The sequence below is a fragment of the Corvus cornix genome, chromosome 5 (assembly GCF_000738735.6).
Source record: "Corvus cornix cornix isolate S_Up_H32 chromosome 5, ASM73873v5, whole genome shotgun sequence".
NCBI classification, from domain to species: Eukaryota; Metazoa; Chordata; class Aves; order Passeriformes; family Corvidae; genus Corvus; species Corvus cornix.
Window position 1 is genome coordinate 13,370,690 of NC_046335.1, and position 19,026 is coordinate 13,389,715.

General features: G+C 38.2%; 1 long non-coding RNA gene across 1 annotated transcript in view; it reads right to left on the reverse strand.

Annotated features, from left to right (window-relative positions):
- Positions 1–217: 217 nt before the first annotated feature.
- Positions 218–19,026, reverse strand: part of LOC120410003 — a 34,299-nt gene continuing 15,490 nt past the window's right edge. The window contains exon 3 of the long non-coding RNA XR_005601899.1: positions 218–380. This is a non-coding gene — a long non-coding RNA (uncharacterized LOC120410003). The remainder of the gene's footprint in view (positions 381–19,026) is intronic.

Sequence of the window (19,026 nt, forward strand, 5' to 3'; positions counted from 1 at the left end):
GCAAATGCCCTTCTCGACTCTTTGCTACCGACTATAACACTGAACCCACCCGTGCTTCTGTGGGTGCACACGGGACCCCACAGAGCCAGGCAGAGACAGTATTAAAAAATCAATGGATTTTACTTATATGTTCTTTCCTTTGACCATAATGGTACAAACAGCAGTGCAAATGCCATGTTTGATGATAGATCTCATACCTGATTACTGAACCAAAAGTCTCAAAAAAAAAGGGCTTGATCTTGGGCTTTTTCCCATGTCATGCTTCATTCCAGTATATGGCTTCTCTGACAATGTTCTTTGAGGCCTGGACTTTGTTTTGAAGTCCTTTTATTTTGCCGTCCTTGATTTTTTCATGTGAGAGTCCCACTTTGATTTGGTTCCTGTAGGTCAAAGATAAACACTGAAAATCAGTGGCTTCTTTCAAAAGCAGATCAGTTTCCAGTTATGCTGGACTGAGTTGCAGCTGAAATTCTGGGAATATATTCTTTTTCTGTATTGACCACTCAGTCAACCCTTATAAGCAGATGACATGATTAAAATGAAGTTTGAACATTTTCTGTAAATTAATTCTCTGACTTATGACAAGAGTCTTCTAGCTTTCATTAACTTAAGTGCCATTTCCTTAGGACTCTTATTTTTACAGTTTCTAATCTACAGTTCTGTAATGACCTGGTCTCAGGAACATATTACGCCATATTTCCCTTCCCTCAGTCCTCAAACAAGGGCTTACAGGCTTTTCAAAAAAGGAAATGGGCTGCCTCACTTTGGCGTCCAGCTTATGAGCACATAAGATACTGCATTTTGCTACTGAGAGTTCGTTACGGTGAATTCATAGCTGCAGTCCTCTCGGCTGCTTAACAAGACTTCTGGTTTCAGTATCAGTGGTGAAAAGTCTTCATCCAGTTCTTTAATAGCTCCTTATTCTTGGAGCACACCTTTCCTTACAGAGATCATGTTGCCTATCACTTCGCACTGCTGTTAACTAAAGATTCATTTCCAGAGTGCCGACCTACCACAAACAAGCTGCTTTGGCATCCAGGTGTCCAAGTGCAGTACTATGCTTTAGGGAAAAGAAGTTACCTGGAAGTCTCTCTAGGAAACATGGGGTAGAGGTTTGGGTGTGCCCCTGTGTGATGCTGTTGTTTTGAGTAAAACTAAGCCATTCTTCATCTGTTCACATCAGAAGCTCATACAGCATCTCTTCTCTAGTATCTTTATACAGCCCTTGCCACAGTGGCAAGTACATTTGCTCACTAACTTTCCTCTAGTTTTTCAGTTTCCAACTGTGATTTTAGGGTGATCTTAATACACAGGTAATAAATATCATATTAATTTTATTTTTCAGCTCTTTCCTATCAATATACATTGTTTATGTTTGACTATTGACAACAAAATTTATTAAAATATATCTGTAAAGTTGATTCCTTCTATCTCTTCTAGTGCAGCACTAAGTAATAAGAACCTTATATATAGGCTTCTAAAGGGCAGTACTCTCTGCTGTCAGGATCACTACCAAATACATCTCTTTTTTACATGGTTGGAATGTGTGTGTATGTGACACTGTGGTTTTTAACCTCAAACTTGTAAGTCCATTCTTCAGGTATCCCACCTCTTTTCAGCTTTATACATCTTATGCTTTCTCAAATATTCTTCCCATTCAAACAAATATCGCTGTAATTCTAACAAATAGCTGTAATATGTGCTAAGCCTGGGTTCTTTCAAAGCTTGGGAAATAAGACCACATTTCAGTACTGACTGATGAATTGATAAAAGAACAAATGAGAACTTTCTAAGAAGATCTAAGCATCAAAATTTGCAAAAGCCACAAGATATCTTGCAATGTCAGAAGTCACATTTTGAGGTTTGGGTTTTGTTTCGAGGGAAGAGAATTCAATGGTGGAGCAAATTTTGCATGTGTTCTTTCATAAATTATGACATCATCACATCAGTTTTTACAGAGTGACACCCTACAGACACCCTACCCATTTTGACTTTGAGCACCTTGCAAAGTACAGCAGTTCTTTAATGAAATCTGAAATGAAGATGTAACTGTAAATGCTGTGTGTTCTAGGCATAAGAATAAATCATTCAAAACAAACTCTTTGAGTTGCTGTGTCTATATAGTTAATACACATCAGGCAAGTTTAAATGATAATCAGATCCATAAGTGACATTTTCTCTAGACTATTATCTTATTTTCTGCTGCACTTCTACTGGACATCGCTTCCTATATAAGATTGTTTCACTTATAAGGTTCTGATAGCACAGCATATGAAAGAACAACAAAGAGAAGCAGAAAAAATGCCAAGCTGCAGATAAGCTACAAACAGGGAAGGGCTGTGAAAGCATGTCTCTGAAGCAGTCCACCTACAAATGTTTGATTATGTTCTTGCATATGTAGATACACTGGAAATACCTCTGTTTATACTCACTAACATAGCTGATTGGATAAATGTATAAAGAAATAGCCAGGTGTCCGAACATCTTTCCAGCCTTTGAAAACATTGCCATTCCAGAGAAGTTCAGTTAGCACATCTCATACATACACAGATTTGGAAAAAAATTACATATTTTTAATTTTTTAGTAACTTTACTATAGATGCATGCTATCATGTGTGTCATAAATTAGAGCTAGACTTTGCCTGGTTTTATCCACAAACTTCTGAGCCACTGCACTAAAGTTCCCCATGCCTCACTAAGCACCACAGGGGCATGTAAAACAAAAGCAGATGGAGCAAGCATAAACATAGATTTTACATATATTAACACAAAAAAAAGCCCCAAAAAAGTTTTGGCCTTTAGTACACCAAGCCAAAACCAAGAAAAGTAACTTAATTTATGAGATAGACAGAATCTCTCAGGCTTCTGCATCTTTACTTCTGTTCTAGAGTCAAACACATAATTTCTTTCCTTAAGCTCCTTTACTAACTGAAATTACAATGGCAAAGTGACACTCACCATAGCAAACCTATTCACTCACTGGAAAAAATCAGAATGCATCCATACATGATGCATCAAAAAAACAATCAAAACAATCCTATACTCCTACGTTGCCCTTGTGTGGTGCAGTTGTATGTATGGCTCTCCCCAGCAAGCGCATAGATAATATGGTCTTAGGACTCCATCAGCAATTGTTTCCTAATTACTGTTTTCCATCAAACAGGGGTTATTATTTCAAGGTAATACTTCTATATATACCAGCTTTAAATGTATGTGTATTTTTAGAATGGGTGTGTTTATATGTATGAGTTTATGCTTATGCCTGTATGACTGTTTTATCTGCACACATCTATTTCTACACACAAATACACAAAATCTCTGCTTCAGGTACAAGGCTACAGAAAAACACCTTATTTTGCCATCACCTGCATGTAGAGGCAGCTCCCGCAGTACTCAGTTACACTGCTGACGGGCTGCCATTTTCTTTCAATTCCCTTCCTGAAGCCTTGGAGGCTTCAAAAGCTACTTATTTAATATGGCAGGTGTGGAACATCTAAAGCACCTCTGGTTTCTTGGACATAAACTTTTTGTCTTGTCATCATTTGCTAACTCAGCTGCAGTGAAGGAGAGGTGTATTACAGAGACTGACCTAAAATTGGAGGATTAGGTCCTATGAATATTTCAGCAGAGATCACTGGACTGGGATACCTCCATCCAGAATTGTTCTTAGCTCCACACATCACAGCAGAAAGTCCTAATAGTGCTGTTGTATAGAGTTAGTGCTCATTCAGATTTTTTTTTAAATCCCTACTCTCATTAGGAATATATCTAATTAAAGGTCATTTACCCCCCACCTGGGAGCCCCTTGTGCTTGTCAGAATGAAACAGTTCAAAACTCTGTCCTTTTCCACTTCCATTTCACTCAAGTAACGACAGGGTTAAATTGCTAATAGAGGTTTCATGAGGTCTGCCAGAGCCCACTCTCCAACACTTACATCTGTTCAACAATTATTACAGCATTTTTGTCATAAAAAATTCAACACCCTGAGTGTCGTGCTAGCAAAACCTGAAAATTTATGCAGTGAATAGAATAGCTAATTTCTCTGAGGAAATGCAGGGGGGAAAATTACAGATTTAACTTAAATTCTCAAGTACTGTAGAGCACACATCTGACTCCCTCTTTAGGTTTTGTCACCATGTAGCATAAGTAAGAATACCATCTACAGTAGAGCAAGAAACCTTTGCAAAGCAAATTTATGCCTTCAAAGAAACAATACTTAAAACTCAGAAGGGGGCTGTACTGGATTCATCGTTTTACCTCACAAAATCTCATTTAAATAATAAATTATTCAGATTATTCTCAGGATAGGGTTATTCTCTCACTACCTCTTGCTGTTACAGAGTGAACCACACCCTTCGCAGGGTACAGGTAAATGACAGATATGTGGAGGCAAAAAGCCGACACAAAACCAGTCTTTTGTCTCCTGAACTTTGTGTCGGGCTGCTTGATGTTTGCAGTAAAAGGAGAAAGGAAACAGAACCTGCCTTGCTTCTCCATAAGGCTGAGAATATGGATTTTATGCTAAACCTAACGCTGTCTAGTTAAGATGCCAGTGGACTGGAACAACATGCTAGAGGCTATAGCCTTCTATTCTCCAGGGCCGGACTCTTACTTCCAGTACCAGGGGTTCAGCCATAACCATAATTGCAGCCGCAACGAGCAGGGAGCTCTTTCAGCATCACAAGAGCAACAAATAAGGCAAATGGTTTGGGAGCAGAGGCAGGGGCCATTTTCAACACATAAGGTGCAAACAGGACGCTGGTTGAAGCGAGGACGAAAGCTGCATGTTCCCTTCCTTCAGGCTGTACCCTGCTGGGACGATGCGAGCTGGACAAATGCTGCTGCTGCAGAGGCATTCATATGTGAGTTCAGATAAAAACTGCAGATTGGCTCAAAGGATATTTGCAAGCATTTTTGCTGTTTTTCACAAACAATATTAGTGCAACAAGGTTATGAAAGTACATGCTCAACAAAATGTCTGTGGGGGCTGGACCTGCTAGACCAGTCTGTCACTTGGGCATTGGAAACCATGGGCACAAGCCCTCCAGGAGTTCATAGGGCCTGATTCGCTAGCAATAGAAAAAATGTTCAGAAGAGATTTGCCCTTGGAATTAAGTGCTGGACCAAGGTTTCAAATAGCTAGTATAACAGTGATGTTTGCATAAGAACTGCCAGATTTAGTTCTTACTTATTACTACATTTTTTCTGATCTTGAGATTATTGATTTGGCTGCAAACAGGAAAAAATGTGTATGAAAACCAAACACTTGGGTTAAATAAGAATAATTTTCACCCTAGAAATCAGCAACTAGTGCTAGCCCAGGGTCAGCTTTGGGAAGCCTGTGACCTGCAAAAATACTGTTTCAATGTTTATTGTCACTCACTACCTATAAAGTCAAATGTTCTCAGGATACTTTTCAAATATATAGTTTTGATATTTTCTTTTTTTGTGAATAAAAATTACAAATATGCATAGGCAAAATGGTTTGTCCTTCGAGCTCCCATTTCTAAATTTCTGTGAATGTTATGAGTTCATATGAGAAATGATAATTCTCTGCTACAGCTCTCCTTTTCCTACTTTTTCCAGCAGTGGAGTCAGTACCCATGTAGGCTGGTTGGCCATCACAGGACACAGATGCCAAGTGCTGGCAGATATTATTCCAGTGTCAAAATCTTTTTCCTTGTCAAACTCCCTAGGCGGTTGTGTTAATGGTTCTGGAGATGCCTCTGGGTCTGTCACGTGGGGTAGCAGCTGATGGGTTTTCTGCAGTTTGCTCCTGCATGACATCTTCCTTTAACTCATCTTTGGTCCTGAGGAATTTCTACATTATTACCTACTTGGAAATAAGATCCTATAAATTTTGCGTTAGGGCTATGGTTTCTTCACAGATTTGCGTACTGCCCTCAGAGCTCACATGCCTGCATTTTCCTCTGTAGTACATCTTCTCAAGAACTTTGAATGTCATGCAGTTTAATTACATCATGACAGCAAAGAAATATTGGAGCAAATGAAACTATTTACTAAGGATTTGTTTCTCCTTGCACTCATCACCATCCTGTCCTCTCTTACCCCCATTTTGTTTATTATTAGGGGATCATTCTTTGTTAAGTGAAGCAAATCTTTTTCTCTCTGTTTGCTACTTCATTCGTAGGCCAGGAGAAAGCTTTCAGCCTGTAGGTTGTTTACAGACTGGTTATATAGATTATTGACTGTTCGTGCTGCATGAGTTTACCATTTAAATTTCAGGATCTTAATCCTGAAAAGATTAACTTGAACTCAGATGGGTTGTTCAGAACACATGTAAATCTTCACTGCACTGCAGCCTTTGAGTACCAGCTCCTATAAAGTCTTTGAGGTCAGGAGCCCCAGACCTGCTCATCTGTGCTCCCATCCATCAGAGAACCCCAAGTGTGAGAGAGCTCTGCTGTAAGAACCAGAGCAGGACTAGAGCACTCAGCAATTTGCACTGGCGGCAGTGAATAGAGATGAGTCCCTGAGGAGAGCTGCTACGCTTGACTGCAATATAAATACTAAATGTAAACAAATTTGTAAAGCTAACCCACGTCATACTATCATTGCTGTTACTCGACTGAAATATTTTAAGAAGGAAAATAACTATTAGCAAGAGGCAAATTACACACTTTCATGCAAATTTTGAGAAACGTTCATTGCAAACTCTGTGAATCTTTCCATTTTTGCAGGCTCTTTCAGAAATACAAGGCAGTTGTCCTACACATTCACTGCTAGCAAATGGTGTCTCCTACAAAAGAAAATCAATTTTATTCACAGTTGATTTGGGGCATATACAGTACAAAATCTGTATGTGTTTTTTATTTCACATTGTTTTTGTTTTGATAACAATCTGTGTAATCTGGTTTGGGATCCAATACCTTTCTTCCTAACTTGCAAGGGAAATCCCATGGAGTCTAAAGAAGAGTATTGAGTAACCCTGTTTTATAGGAACAGCCTTTGAAAATCTTTCATTCCTGTTTGATAATAACAGTAAGAAAAATCCCACATCAAATTTTCTGATTTCTGTTTAAGAGGGGAGGGAAGCCTACTTTGATTGCTTTCAGGCAAGAAGCAGGCCTTGACAATGCGCTCTTTTCTTTGGTGGCAGACATGGATTAAAGACAGGCTATGCCAAAGAGTCACTTCACAGGACAGTGTCACAACTGGTCTTGTTCAATATAGAATGCAGCAAACTACAGAGCGGGAATGGGGGATGTCATAAATGGATTTTGCCATCAAAACAATGTTCAGGTTGCAGCACCACGAGCTAAACTTCAGAGACAGATCCAGTGTAAGTGTCAAAGAAGAGGATCTGCCCTAAGGATTTCAGTTGCACCTGCCCTTTAAAAGAAGTGAGGCTCTTCATATACCTTGTGCACACAAGCAGGAGATAACTACAACTAACAGACTCAAACCAAAGAAAGGAAAATAGTGTTTAGTTAATTTTCAGACTGCTTTAGAGATCTTCCTTGTTGATAGCATGTTAGTATAAACTTTGCAGACTCCACTTGCCCTTTTAGCTGCAGATTCATTCTTCATCTCCTAAAAATAAATCCTTTCTAAAGTTAAGGTTTTAAAACACTCTTGTAATGCTCTGGATGAAAAAACACCTGCAGTAAAGAGGAAAGACCTGATAAGTCCCCCCAAATGAAAGCAACCAGGGAATGACAGCTACCTGCCTTAAGCAATACATCTCTTCAAACCCATGCATAAAAAGCCAGCTACTCAATTTTCTTTCTTACGCCACATAGGGGAAAAAAAGTGTTCAGGAAATATTGACAAAGCTGGCTAAAAAGGCCAAGGGGTCAAGGCCATGCTGCCCTGAGTTCTCGCACGTTTTGCTCTTCCATCCCTCAGTCCTGACTGAGATCTGGAGAGTTACATACGTCCTAGGGACACTAAGAGAAAATTCACATTCAACATGATTTAAAGTCAAAATACAAGCAATTACAGTAAAATATAGATTTAGAAATAGATTAAGTGGTTACATTTTGTATTTGAACTGTTCACATCCTTGTTCCTCATACAAAATCAGAAAATGTTAGGGGTTTTTTTTAAGTTTTATTTCATAACTCAGTCTTCCTTGCTATTTTTTGTAATCTGGGAGCAGAGACACTTGAGCTATGTGTATGTGGCTAATAAATTTTTCTCCTACGCAGGCCAAAGACAGGCTCAGCAGCATCTACCCTCCTGTGCCAAAGCTGCTCCTTGATGCAAAAGCACAGTCTGTCCTCGAAGCGGGACTTGAGCAGTTTCACCCCCTGAAACAAAGTCTCAGAAAGTTTGGATTTTCCCACATGCCTCCCGCAGGCTTAAATGCTTATTTTATTCTTATGGTATTCTTAACATAAAACTATTTGGGCCTGATTCTCAGGTATAGCCAGGCATGCACAGAGGTGTAACACCACAGATTTCAGTGGGATCACTTCTGCTGCACATCTGCTCAAGCAGCAGCACAAACAGGACCACTGTTGTGTTTGAGTTTACCTGGCTTTCCTTCATACTGATGAGTCAGTACAGAGTCACAGCTATCTCTTATCCTCCCAGAGTATGGCTCTGTTTCAAAAACCCAAAATAGCAAAGTCTGCTGCACTGCCAAACAGGAGACCCAGATTAAAGAATTTCAGACAGCAGTCTATCACAAGCCCGTCAAAACCATGTATATCGTGCAAATAGTGATCGGAGAGACAGATCAGGTGACTGAACCAATATAGCAGCGCAATATGTTCGCTACCTTAATTATCTCAACTTTTTTTTTTTTTTTTTTTGGTGAGAAACCAAAACTATTTGCTTCTTCCCTCCTTATAAAGATGTTTAGTGTTACTATGCTTATGGTTATGGAAATATTTTTATAGGATTAGAAAAGGGGAATGGTTTTTGAAATAGGTCTTTTGTTTAAAAATGTGTAATGTCCTTGAGTTGGTGCTCAAAAGTAGCCTTTTATGCAAAAATAGCCTCTCTCCACTGTTCTTTCTGCTTTGCCCTTTCCTTCCTCTCCTCTGAAGCTCATGAGGCTATCTCCTACCTTTTATTGAAGAATCAGCAAGCAACCAAGATAAACTAGTTCACACAAGGGGAAAAACAGCAGTTAGGAAAAAATCTATTATTCTTTGAAAAATTGTCCCAGCATTATTTTTAATCTGAGTACAAACAGAAATTTGTAGGTGAACACTGCTTCAGTTGGCTTCAGTTTATAACATGGTCATTAAATCCATATCAAACATATGTATTTTAGAGTTAAATCCTCTAAGACAATGAGATGAAATAAGTAATCATTTGATAGAAGTACTTATAATGAATTAGATTTGAAAATGTTGGAAAGTCATTCAAGGAAAATCCTTCTTTTACCTTACGCTGAAAACATATCATTAGCCTTAATTTAAGTCAAGGTGAGGAGAGGAAGGGGGGGCGAGAGGAGTGGAGTAGGCATCACAGGAAACTCTTGAGTGAGTATTGTTTAATCCCATTTAGGGACACTTTGAACAATGACATATATATATAATGAGATATTTAAAATTCTTTGGTCAATCTCTAGCTAAAGGCTTTTACTGTGGAAAAAAATGAGTAATTCAATACAGACTACACAGCCTTTCACATGCTTTTATTCTTGATTTGTTGGACTTGTATAACATAAATTTCAAAACCAATCTATTAATGACTTAAATTGGAACCTGGTTTCCTTTGCTTTACATACAGCATTTCAGTAACAAGCATAATAACAGGTGGATCAATAGATGCTATTTGGTGCAGTATTTGAAGCATGTTAACATTAGTCCTGTATCTCTATTATTGAACATTGTGTCAACAAATTCCTGTTTCAAGGAGGATAGCAAAAATATTTTCCAGTGTCAAGGTTATTTAACCACATGAAGTGGTAAGAGTTTTTTGTTTCCGACTAACCTTGCCTCTTCCTCCTTCTTTTTAAAATAATCCATGTTATGATCAAAATATTAACTAATATAACAATAAAAATATTTTTGTATCAAACCTGTGTGCTGTCAATTAAGATTAGGTTCTTTAAAATGGACACTGGTTCTGGGAAGAAAATCAATTTTTTTTCTCTTAGAGAAACATAAAAGAAGAGAAAGTCACTAATGTAAACACAAATTTAGAAAGTAGCAGAGACAAAGCGAGAGAGAACAAAAACAGTTGAGTTTACCATTTGAAGAATTTAGCTAGGGAATTATTTCCGACCTATAGTTCTCAAGCACAGCATGAAAAGACAGAAAAATGAAATTTTAGTCATTAGAATCTGACAGCTCACAGTCATAATATGCTGACATGTGTAACAGGAATTAAGGGGTTCTGCAGGCAGAATCAGCACTAATAATTTTTTAGGCAAATCATTTCTTTCAGCTCCATGAATCACACAGTGTTGGAGAATCACTGGACACTCACAAATGACAGGTATAATATAACTGTACTCTTCTTTATATCCTTTATTAAGCAGCTTTAAACCAGAGGTGTTCATTACCACTTAAGTGGACCAAAATTTGTATGCCACAAATAAAAAGGGGCTCTATGTAGTGACCACAGCCACAGCAGGGAACAGCTTGAGGGCTGCAGCCAAAACAAATTCTGCAACATCTTGACACTTGCCTCTAAACTGAAGCTCTATTTTTTCATCAGTGAAAAAAAAACCCAAAACCACATCAGTAGTCCACAATGGATGTGCCATGTTTGACTAATGATCTCCAGGGTGTGACTGCACCAGAATTTCTCAGACTTTGAAGGTGTGAAGCATCTTGGTTCACCTGATCTTTAAGCAATCCATCAAACATATGGAAGGTTTGCGGTCTTAAAATGTTTGGTTTGTGAGGAAAACAAACACATTTTATCTACTTAGTACTACAGATGAGTGCACTTTAAAAGACTACTGAAATTCTTTCCCTTTTTAAAAAGCATTTTAGACATGCCAGCATGCTTTCTGGACACTTTACAATCCTTTCAGAAGAACTCTTGGAGGTTCTAACCCACAGACTCATAACTCAAAGCCCAATCCCAAACACATATGGCATTCACGTTAGTTATATGTTGGACAACACTATGGATCACATTTATAGGGCTCAGGCAGCTGATGAGAGCTGGCTCAAACTGGGAAGGTGAGCTCAATTGGCTTGAGCTCTGTGGTACGGCAGCAGCTGAGCAACGGGTAACAACGGCAGAGATACAGCATTGCTTTCACACTTCAGCATATGACTCATGCAGAATATGAGTGACTCACATGCAGTATGTCATACCCAACAAAACTGAGCATATTCAGGGAAAACCTGAATATAATATAAGCATCATGCTCATGCCCTAATCACCTTGTAGAATTAGCTGGGATAAATCCCTACTGCCCCCTGCTTTATCACTATTAGCTACAAAGAAACAAGGATGAACTCAACATGCTGATTTCAGGACATTTCGCTAGTAGAATCACTGGCATTTTAGGAGCACTACATCATAAGGCTTGTTTCCAGCAGGTGTAACTTTATAACATCCAGGTCAGGTGTATTAAGCAACAGGGGATGCATTTCTTTGGCAGTAATCTGCCACTGTGGCACAAACAATCAGGGATGAGTATCTGACTCAACAAACAGCTGTTGAAATTCTCCCTTGCTCTTTGTTTCTAAGCAGATGGCACAACCCACCCAGCCTGTACCCTATGCTCTGTGCAAGTTCAACAAGCTCTTCAGCCAGTGCAGAACTGGTTCCTAACTCAGTACCATAAATCTGCCAACTGCTCTTTGCATATCCTTGAATCCTGCAGAGAGGATAAAAATATCTTTGGAGCTGACAGTCTTTATGTTTTTACAGTTCTTTGTTGCATAAACCCTGTGAAGGCAAAAAACCTTGGTAGCCAAGTGTTTCCAGGTAGTAAGGGATGGGCCAAGGGCAAGCAGTACTACTGGAAATCTTTTTGACAGTGCCATTTGCTGTTTGGGGCTTAAGGACTGTCTTTTAGGGCAACAAAGAGGGTTAGTCATACTCTTCCATCACTTTACTTCTTGCTGTATATTCATGTCTGTTGACCATAAATAAAATCCTTTGTCAAATCCATGAAAATTTCAAAAGGTGAAAACAGAAGTAGTTCAGAGAAATTAAATAGCATACATCTTGGATCCTGAATTCAGTTACTCCTCCTTCAACCCTCTGAACTCCCTATGCTTTTCTGAAGCTTATCATATGTATCAAGAATTTTTCCTTCTGTCTTTCCTCTTCATTTGTGTGCCAGCATTTTTTCTTCCAGTTTGAATTTTTCCTTTTGAAAACCCATCCCCTTCGTCAGAGGAGAATTTGTTTTCTGTGCCAAAACCTGAGGAATTGCTATGCTCCCTTCTAAAACTTTTGTTTCTATTTTCATGTATTCAGTACCAACTCTAGATATGTGAACTTTTGATGTGTTAAATTATCATCTAATGTGTTAAATTATCTGATGTGTTATCATCTTCTGTCTTTTGCCATGCCATGTATGCCTTCCTTTGGATTTGCACTTGAAGATGCACTCACCTGAAAACATACTCCAGACTCTGCAGTGAAAGAATGAAAGGAATGAATAAATGAATTCTGCTTGAAGTGACAGTATGTATTATGAAAGAAGTTTTAATTTCCAATAATAAAGACTGAACCCTACTCTCCAGAGACCTGTGATAATGAGCAGACTAATGGTGGCAAACCCCACCTCTCAAAGATACTGCACTGTGTTCATGGGCTCAGCACTGAACCAGCAGTGCCCTTTATTTCTTCCTCTTTGGATCTGGCATGTGTCAGTTGAGGTATCCAGAGACAGCACAGATGCCCAAACGTGGGCAGGAAGCCAGGTTGCAGGGCTTACAGTATAAATATATTTTTTTTAACTTCATGCATACCCTTTTTCCCAGTAAGTGTGTTTTTCAGGCTTAGAAACTCTGTGTTCTTAGCTATTTTAAGAAACCTGAAGGGTGAGAGATGGAGAAGCAGCAGACATGTTGGCAACAAAGATCTCTCCATGAACAGAATGCCAAGATTAAAAACAACCGGGGGAAAAAAAAGAAAAAAAAAAAGTAAGAGGGATACCTTTGACTTTTTCCTGCTCTTCTATCTCAAAAAATTGGCTCATCTGAAACTGTTGGATTCTGGCAAAGATTTAATATCAAATGAGAGAAATAGCATGTTCCTGAAGCAAGGTGATTTCCAAAGTGAGGCTAGATGTGCATTCAGCTTCTTCTACTTGGCAGCTATCATGCAGGGCAAAAAGATTTACCATTTCTTCAGAGGGTATATAACAGGGTTGCCCCAATCTGTCAGGAAGTGTTAGAACTCAGTAAGACTTGAAGTGGGATTTAAAAGTTACTGAAGCTCATTTGTTCGCAATGTCAGGTGTGGATCCACCCCAATCAAAACAAAAGATAGGAAGAAGGAAATATTGCAGGGTGTCCTAAAGGGAAGTTCTTCACACAACAAGACTTAGAGAGAACACTAAATAAAGAAGGAAAATGCAGAAGTCCTTGCAGTTACTGTGTATCAGCTGTTTGACCTAGGCACATGAACTGCGTCTGTCTGCAATAAATGTAAAAGGGGAGTTATGCGTTTTATGCATACAGTGTATGTGTGTGAGAGAGAAAAGAAAGAAAAGGAAAGAAAGAACAAAAGAATGAATGAAAGAATGAAAGGAAAGAAAAAGAAAGAGAGAAAGAGAGAAAGAAAGAAAAAGAGGAAGAGAGAAAGAAGGAAAAAGGAAGGAAGGAAGGAAGGAAGGAAGGAAGGAAGGAAGGAAGGAAGGAAGGAAGGAAGGAAGGAAGGAAGGAAGGAAGGAAGGAAGGAAGGAAGGAAGGAAGAAGAAAGAAAGAAAGAAAGAAAGAAAGAAAGAAAGGAAGGAAGAAAGAAAGAAAGAAGAAAGAAAGAAAGAAAGAAAGAAAGAAAGAAAAAGAAAGAAAAAAAGAAAGAGAAAGAAAGAGAAAAAAAAAGAAAGAAAAGAAAGAAAAGGAAATGACAGTGTTATTTATACTGCCAAACTTGATTATTTTGGACACTGCCTTACAGTTTGTATAAGGACATGAGTATGGGATATTACTAAGGCTCTACATAGGGTTTTTACTTTTGTGAGAAAAAGAAGGCTAAAAAATAGCACTGAAAAACCTCTATAAAATGGGTCACAAGTGGACTAGAAGTAATTGCAGAAGTCCTATTTTGTCTAACAACATTTCTCCAATGGTCTGTCCAGATTTCTGTCTGATCTAATCTATCCATGCGCCCATCACTTTGAAAATGACTTGCCATTTTTCACATTTTATTAATCCACCTTTGAAAATTCAAAATATGATTCAGAAGCAGGAAATGGCCTTGTGAAACAAAAATAATAAGTAAAAGCACAAGCTTAAATCTGCACGCTGTCTTACTATGCGAGAATTAAAATGCATACTGCATCTCAAAGATCTTTTTTATTCTTTCAAAGCAAGAACTAATGGAATAAGGGAAAGAAAAGTTTCCACGGCCCAGATATGTCTTTGCTGAATCACTTTGTAAGGTGTGGACAATTGAGTCATAAACTTTCACACTACAGATGGCTGTGTTTCTTTCATAGTGAATCAAGCTCTAAAAGATCTGTGACACTTTATGTTATATGTTAACTAGAGAGGCATATTATGTAAAAAGCACATAGGGTTTCACATGCACTAGTGCTCTCTGCACAAGAGAGCATCATTTTCAGTATTCACTCATAAAGCCAGCTTCCATTTTTATTTACTAACTTTCTTGTGCAATTGCCTGAAGTACATTCATACTGCTATCAGACTTTCTAGAGATCCTGCTTTGTAGAGCTTCACAAATTCATTGAATGCATCATTTTATATCCCATAATTCTTTTTTTACTTTAAAATAAAAGAATTCAACACGTAATATCTTTCTAGATTGAAACCCAAACTAATGCGACTTTAAGAAATGAAAGAAAAGACAAGCAACTTGATATATATATATATGTGTTTTCCCACATGGTAAAAGTGTCCAAATATTTGAGACACATTTTAGAATTTTAGAGTTAATATGACAATGCAAAAATACTTGCTGTCTATCTTAAACCAAATCTCTCTTCAATACAAGACCTTACAACAGAAATGCTGATACCTGTTACTACAGGTGCACAGTGTGCAGTTATACTGACACTGTAAGGGTTTAAGAGCTCCAGTAAAAATTTCTATTTATATTTTGACTGCAAGTACACACCTTATAAACATTAATTTTAAAACATTTAAAATCATGCCTCCCCAGCTGTCAGGCAGTCCTGTGGCCATAAACTGAAGGGCGATGGCTAAGGAGGATCAATAGATAGAACAAAGATTAATGCTTTGTTTGTTTGAGCAAAGAACATTTTGTTCTCATTTTTCTGAACCAGTGGAACATTGTTACACACTGTAAAAATTGTTTCTAAAGCAATTATGAATAACTGTGTATTTAAAACAAAGAAAAATTATAGGCAAAAAAGATTACTACAGTCCACCTTTCAAGATATATCCTCTTCTTTGGACAATACAGCTTCACACAAACCTATAATTTGTTGTTCAAGAGGAAATGATCTTAATTAGAAAAAGGACTGTATTCATTACTACGCTTCCAGCCAGAAAGGGACTAATGCTGGGGATCAGTCCCTTTATTTTTGAAACTTTTTCTTTAAAAAATATGTCATCTGAGCTTTTCTGGAGATGTAACAATGCATCAGGCTGAATTACAAACAATGCTTTAGATCAAGCTGGCTAAACATCTTGACCCAGCAGATAAAATCTCTTGGAGTAACTGAAGGATCACATTTCAGTCACATCTCTAAGTGCATAAACTAAAGGAAACAGTAAAAATAGTTAGTGGATAAAAAGACAGGCACAATGAGAACAGAGGTTTTCAACTCTCTTTCACTATCTTTCCAGATAAAGATTACTTCAAACACACTAAATATTCCACACAGATGATTGGCTTGATCACTAATCTGAGGTCTCATGATTCAAAGTTTGTTATTAACACTTATTTAGCTTGAGGTAAGAATCAGATTTCCTAATATATAACCTATATAAGCACTAAGGTTCTTAATTTGATCTTTTTTACAGCTTCTATCATCTCCCCTCAACCATGTCAGTGCTGTGAAGGTCCCTGCTAAATCTGTCTCAGAGACACCATTCTTCCTGTTCATCTGAAATTTCTGACAACAGACAAACTTTTGCTGCCACTTGGTTCCCAACTGAAGGCTAAAATTGCAGGTATGGTATCTGTTTTAGCTTCTCTCACATCTTAGTTCTGTTGTGGTCTTTAAATACCTTGAGGTATTTAGAGGTAGTAGATGAGTCATCTAAGCTATGGAAAATGTGTTTCATTATGACAATATAGAATCTGCAGATTGTTCTTACTTAAACTATAGCTCTATAATGTTTTCTACCAGTCTTCAAAGACGTTCAAGCCCATTTTGCCCACTATGAGCTCTTTCCTTTTGTCTTATCTGCCTTACGTCACTCTGCTGTTTCAGGTATGCATTAAAACCTCCTGCAGTTTTCTGTTTATTGCACATAAGCTCTTTTACATGTGGCACAACTGGAGTTTCAGACACTCACTCAAAATAACTTGCTCATTAACTTACTTCTACACCCACATCTTTAGACAGATTATGAAGGTCTTGCAGACTAATTTGTCCCACATAATTAGGTCCTGAGAGCTTTGCAACATACTTTCTTACTATGCTTTAAATTCCAAAAAAACCTCCTTAGATGTAATTTGACACATAAAATGCATGCAGTCCTCAGTGTGTTTGCCACATGTTCTGCTGTTTCCTGCTATGTTAATATGGCCTTTCATCGTTTCCTCTCACCACATCCTCTTGACTGTGCTTCTTTCACCCCCTCCTCCGTACACTTTCACTGGCTTATCACTACTCCTCAGAGAGTTTCACTTGCACTGGGAAGTAGCATCTGTAATAGAACCAGTCGGTTATAATTTAAAGAAGAAATTATGGCAAATAATCAACCATTTAAATTTTAGATCAGAATATTTTCAGGGCAACTTTCAACTTCTGTTTCTACTCTTTTTTTTCCAGCCACAGCCAGCTATCTTCTTGTCTGTGTTCATACCACATTGAACAAGCCCATTGAAATATATTTTACTGGCAAGTTCAAGAAAGATTGAAAATGAGTGTTAACAAAATTATGCTTTCCAGAGCAAGGGTAGGTTTTGATAGACTTACTCAAGTAGGAAACAATATGATCTCCCAAGGAATAGAGTACCAAAAAGTGGATGTTATATTGCTCCCGATAGAATCCTTACGTCCCTTGCCAAAAGACATTTAATGTGCAACTATCTCTACTGTAAAACAAATGCTGAAGAGGTGCAGTCAGTGATATTTGCACAGATTCATTCTCATTAAAGGCTTTTGTAATAGCATTCACTCTGGTGTAAACTTTTAAAAATTGACTTCTAGATCTATTAATCCCTTTCATCTCCTTCTCAGGAGCTTAATGTGTGACATTGTAGCTAAAAGGACTAGACTGGTCCTTAGATGAATAAACAGGGAATACAGAGTAGAAGTAGAAAAGTTACATGTGTTCTTAATAGGAGTGGGACCAGTCCTACAAGGGTTAGAAAGACTTTGGAGAAGGAAAGACTTTGCAGCAGGAAAGACTTCAGAGATGGAATTGGAGGAGGACTTAGAGTGAAAGATATAAATAACTCTATTTATTTAGTTTAGAGTAATGCAAAGGATAACTTCATTATGGTTTAAGCACATCTCTAGAGATATATATGGACTTAATACTAGGGAAATCTTCATCCAGAAGGGAACAAAATCAAAAATTTTTACATAATTGCAAAAATCAACAGCTAAAGACTAAAGTTGTATTCCAGATGCTCAGTGTTAATAGCATTGAAACCTCTAAGTGAGGTTTAGGGTGGATTATTCCCCACTGCAACTATCAAATGTGTGACTGGATAGTTGAAAAAGGTGATACTTATCCAACTACATCTGTTAGATTTGAAGCAAGAGTTAATCCCGAGAAGGTCTATAGCCTGAGATATGAAGATAATTTTTTTTATTTGGTCCACCTAGTTTCTGAAAAGAATTTCTGCAGTTCTTCCCACACTTATGGGAGAGCACACTTGTGCCCTTTCGCTGTGACACTCCCAGCCTAGTCACTGCACAACCAACATCCCCAACAACAGCTTTCTACCTCCCATTAAATGAAAGAAAGGGAGGGACTCTCAGGAAAATGTTGTTGAATGCATACCAGTGTTGTCTCTCTTTTGGCAGTGTCAAGGATTCCTATGTAGTCAGTAGAGCTTCTGAATTAAAATTCAAAACAGCAGCATTAAAAAACTGCACCTTTCTGTTGACTATACATGAAGTCTGGGATCCTGATTATACAAGTAGGATGGCAGGACAGCCATCCAAAAGCAGTCTGTCTTTGCAGACCCCTACTCCTTTCCTATAACCAGAATGGAGATTATATGTGCAAGACTGAGAGGAATGCTGCTTCTCTGTTTTCTCATTCTGCTGTGACCTTCTTTTTATCTGTTGTTTCACTTCTCTTGTTTATTTCTATCTCTGAACCTTGTTTGCAGAGTAGAGAGCCAGGCTGTGAGAGGAATTGCTGGGATCCCTGCCTGGTGCAGAGAATTCTGCTCCTAGGGCTATTTTCTACCCTGATGGATCTGCCCACAGCTCTGCCTCTGCAGTGGATGTTTCCCAGGGTCTGCACTGGTTCATTTTGTTCAGGCTTCATCACTAAACATCATGTTATACATTGGGATAATGCTTCTGTGCTGAATGTATGCATTTGCCTAGCTGTGTGGGCACAACAGACAGGATTAAAAGTGTTTTCCAAGGTTCAGCACTGAGCATATAATGACTGTCACAGGGGAGAGCCACTTCCCTAAATGATGAAAGAGCAACACGACATTACACATTATTTAAACACTTTCTGACATCTCCTGCAAATGCACAGCCACAGTGGAGTGGCAAAGTGTGTCTTACTGCACAGCTACAAAACAATCCAGTGTTTACTGCACTGAGGACAAGCATC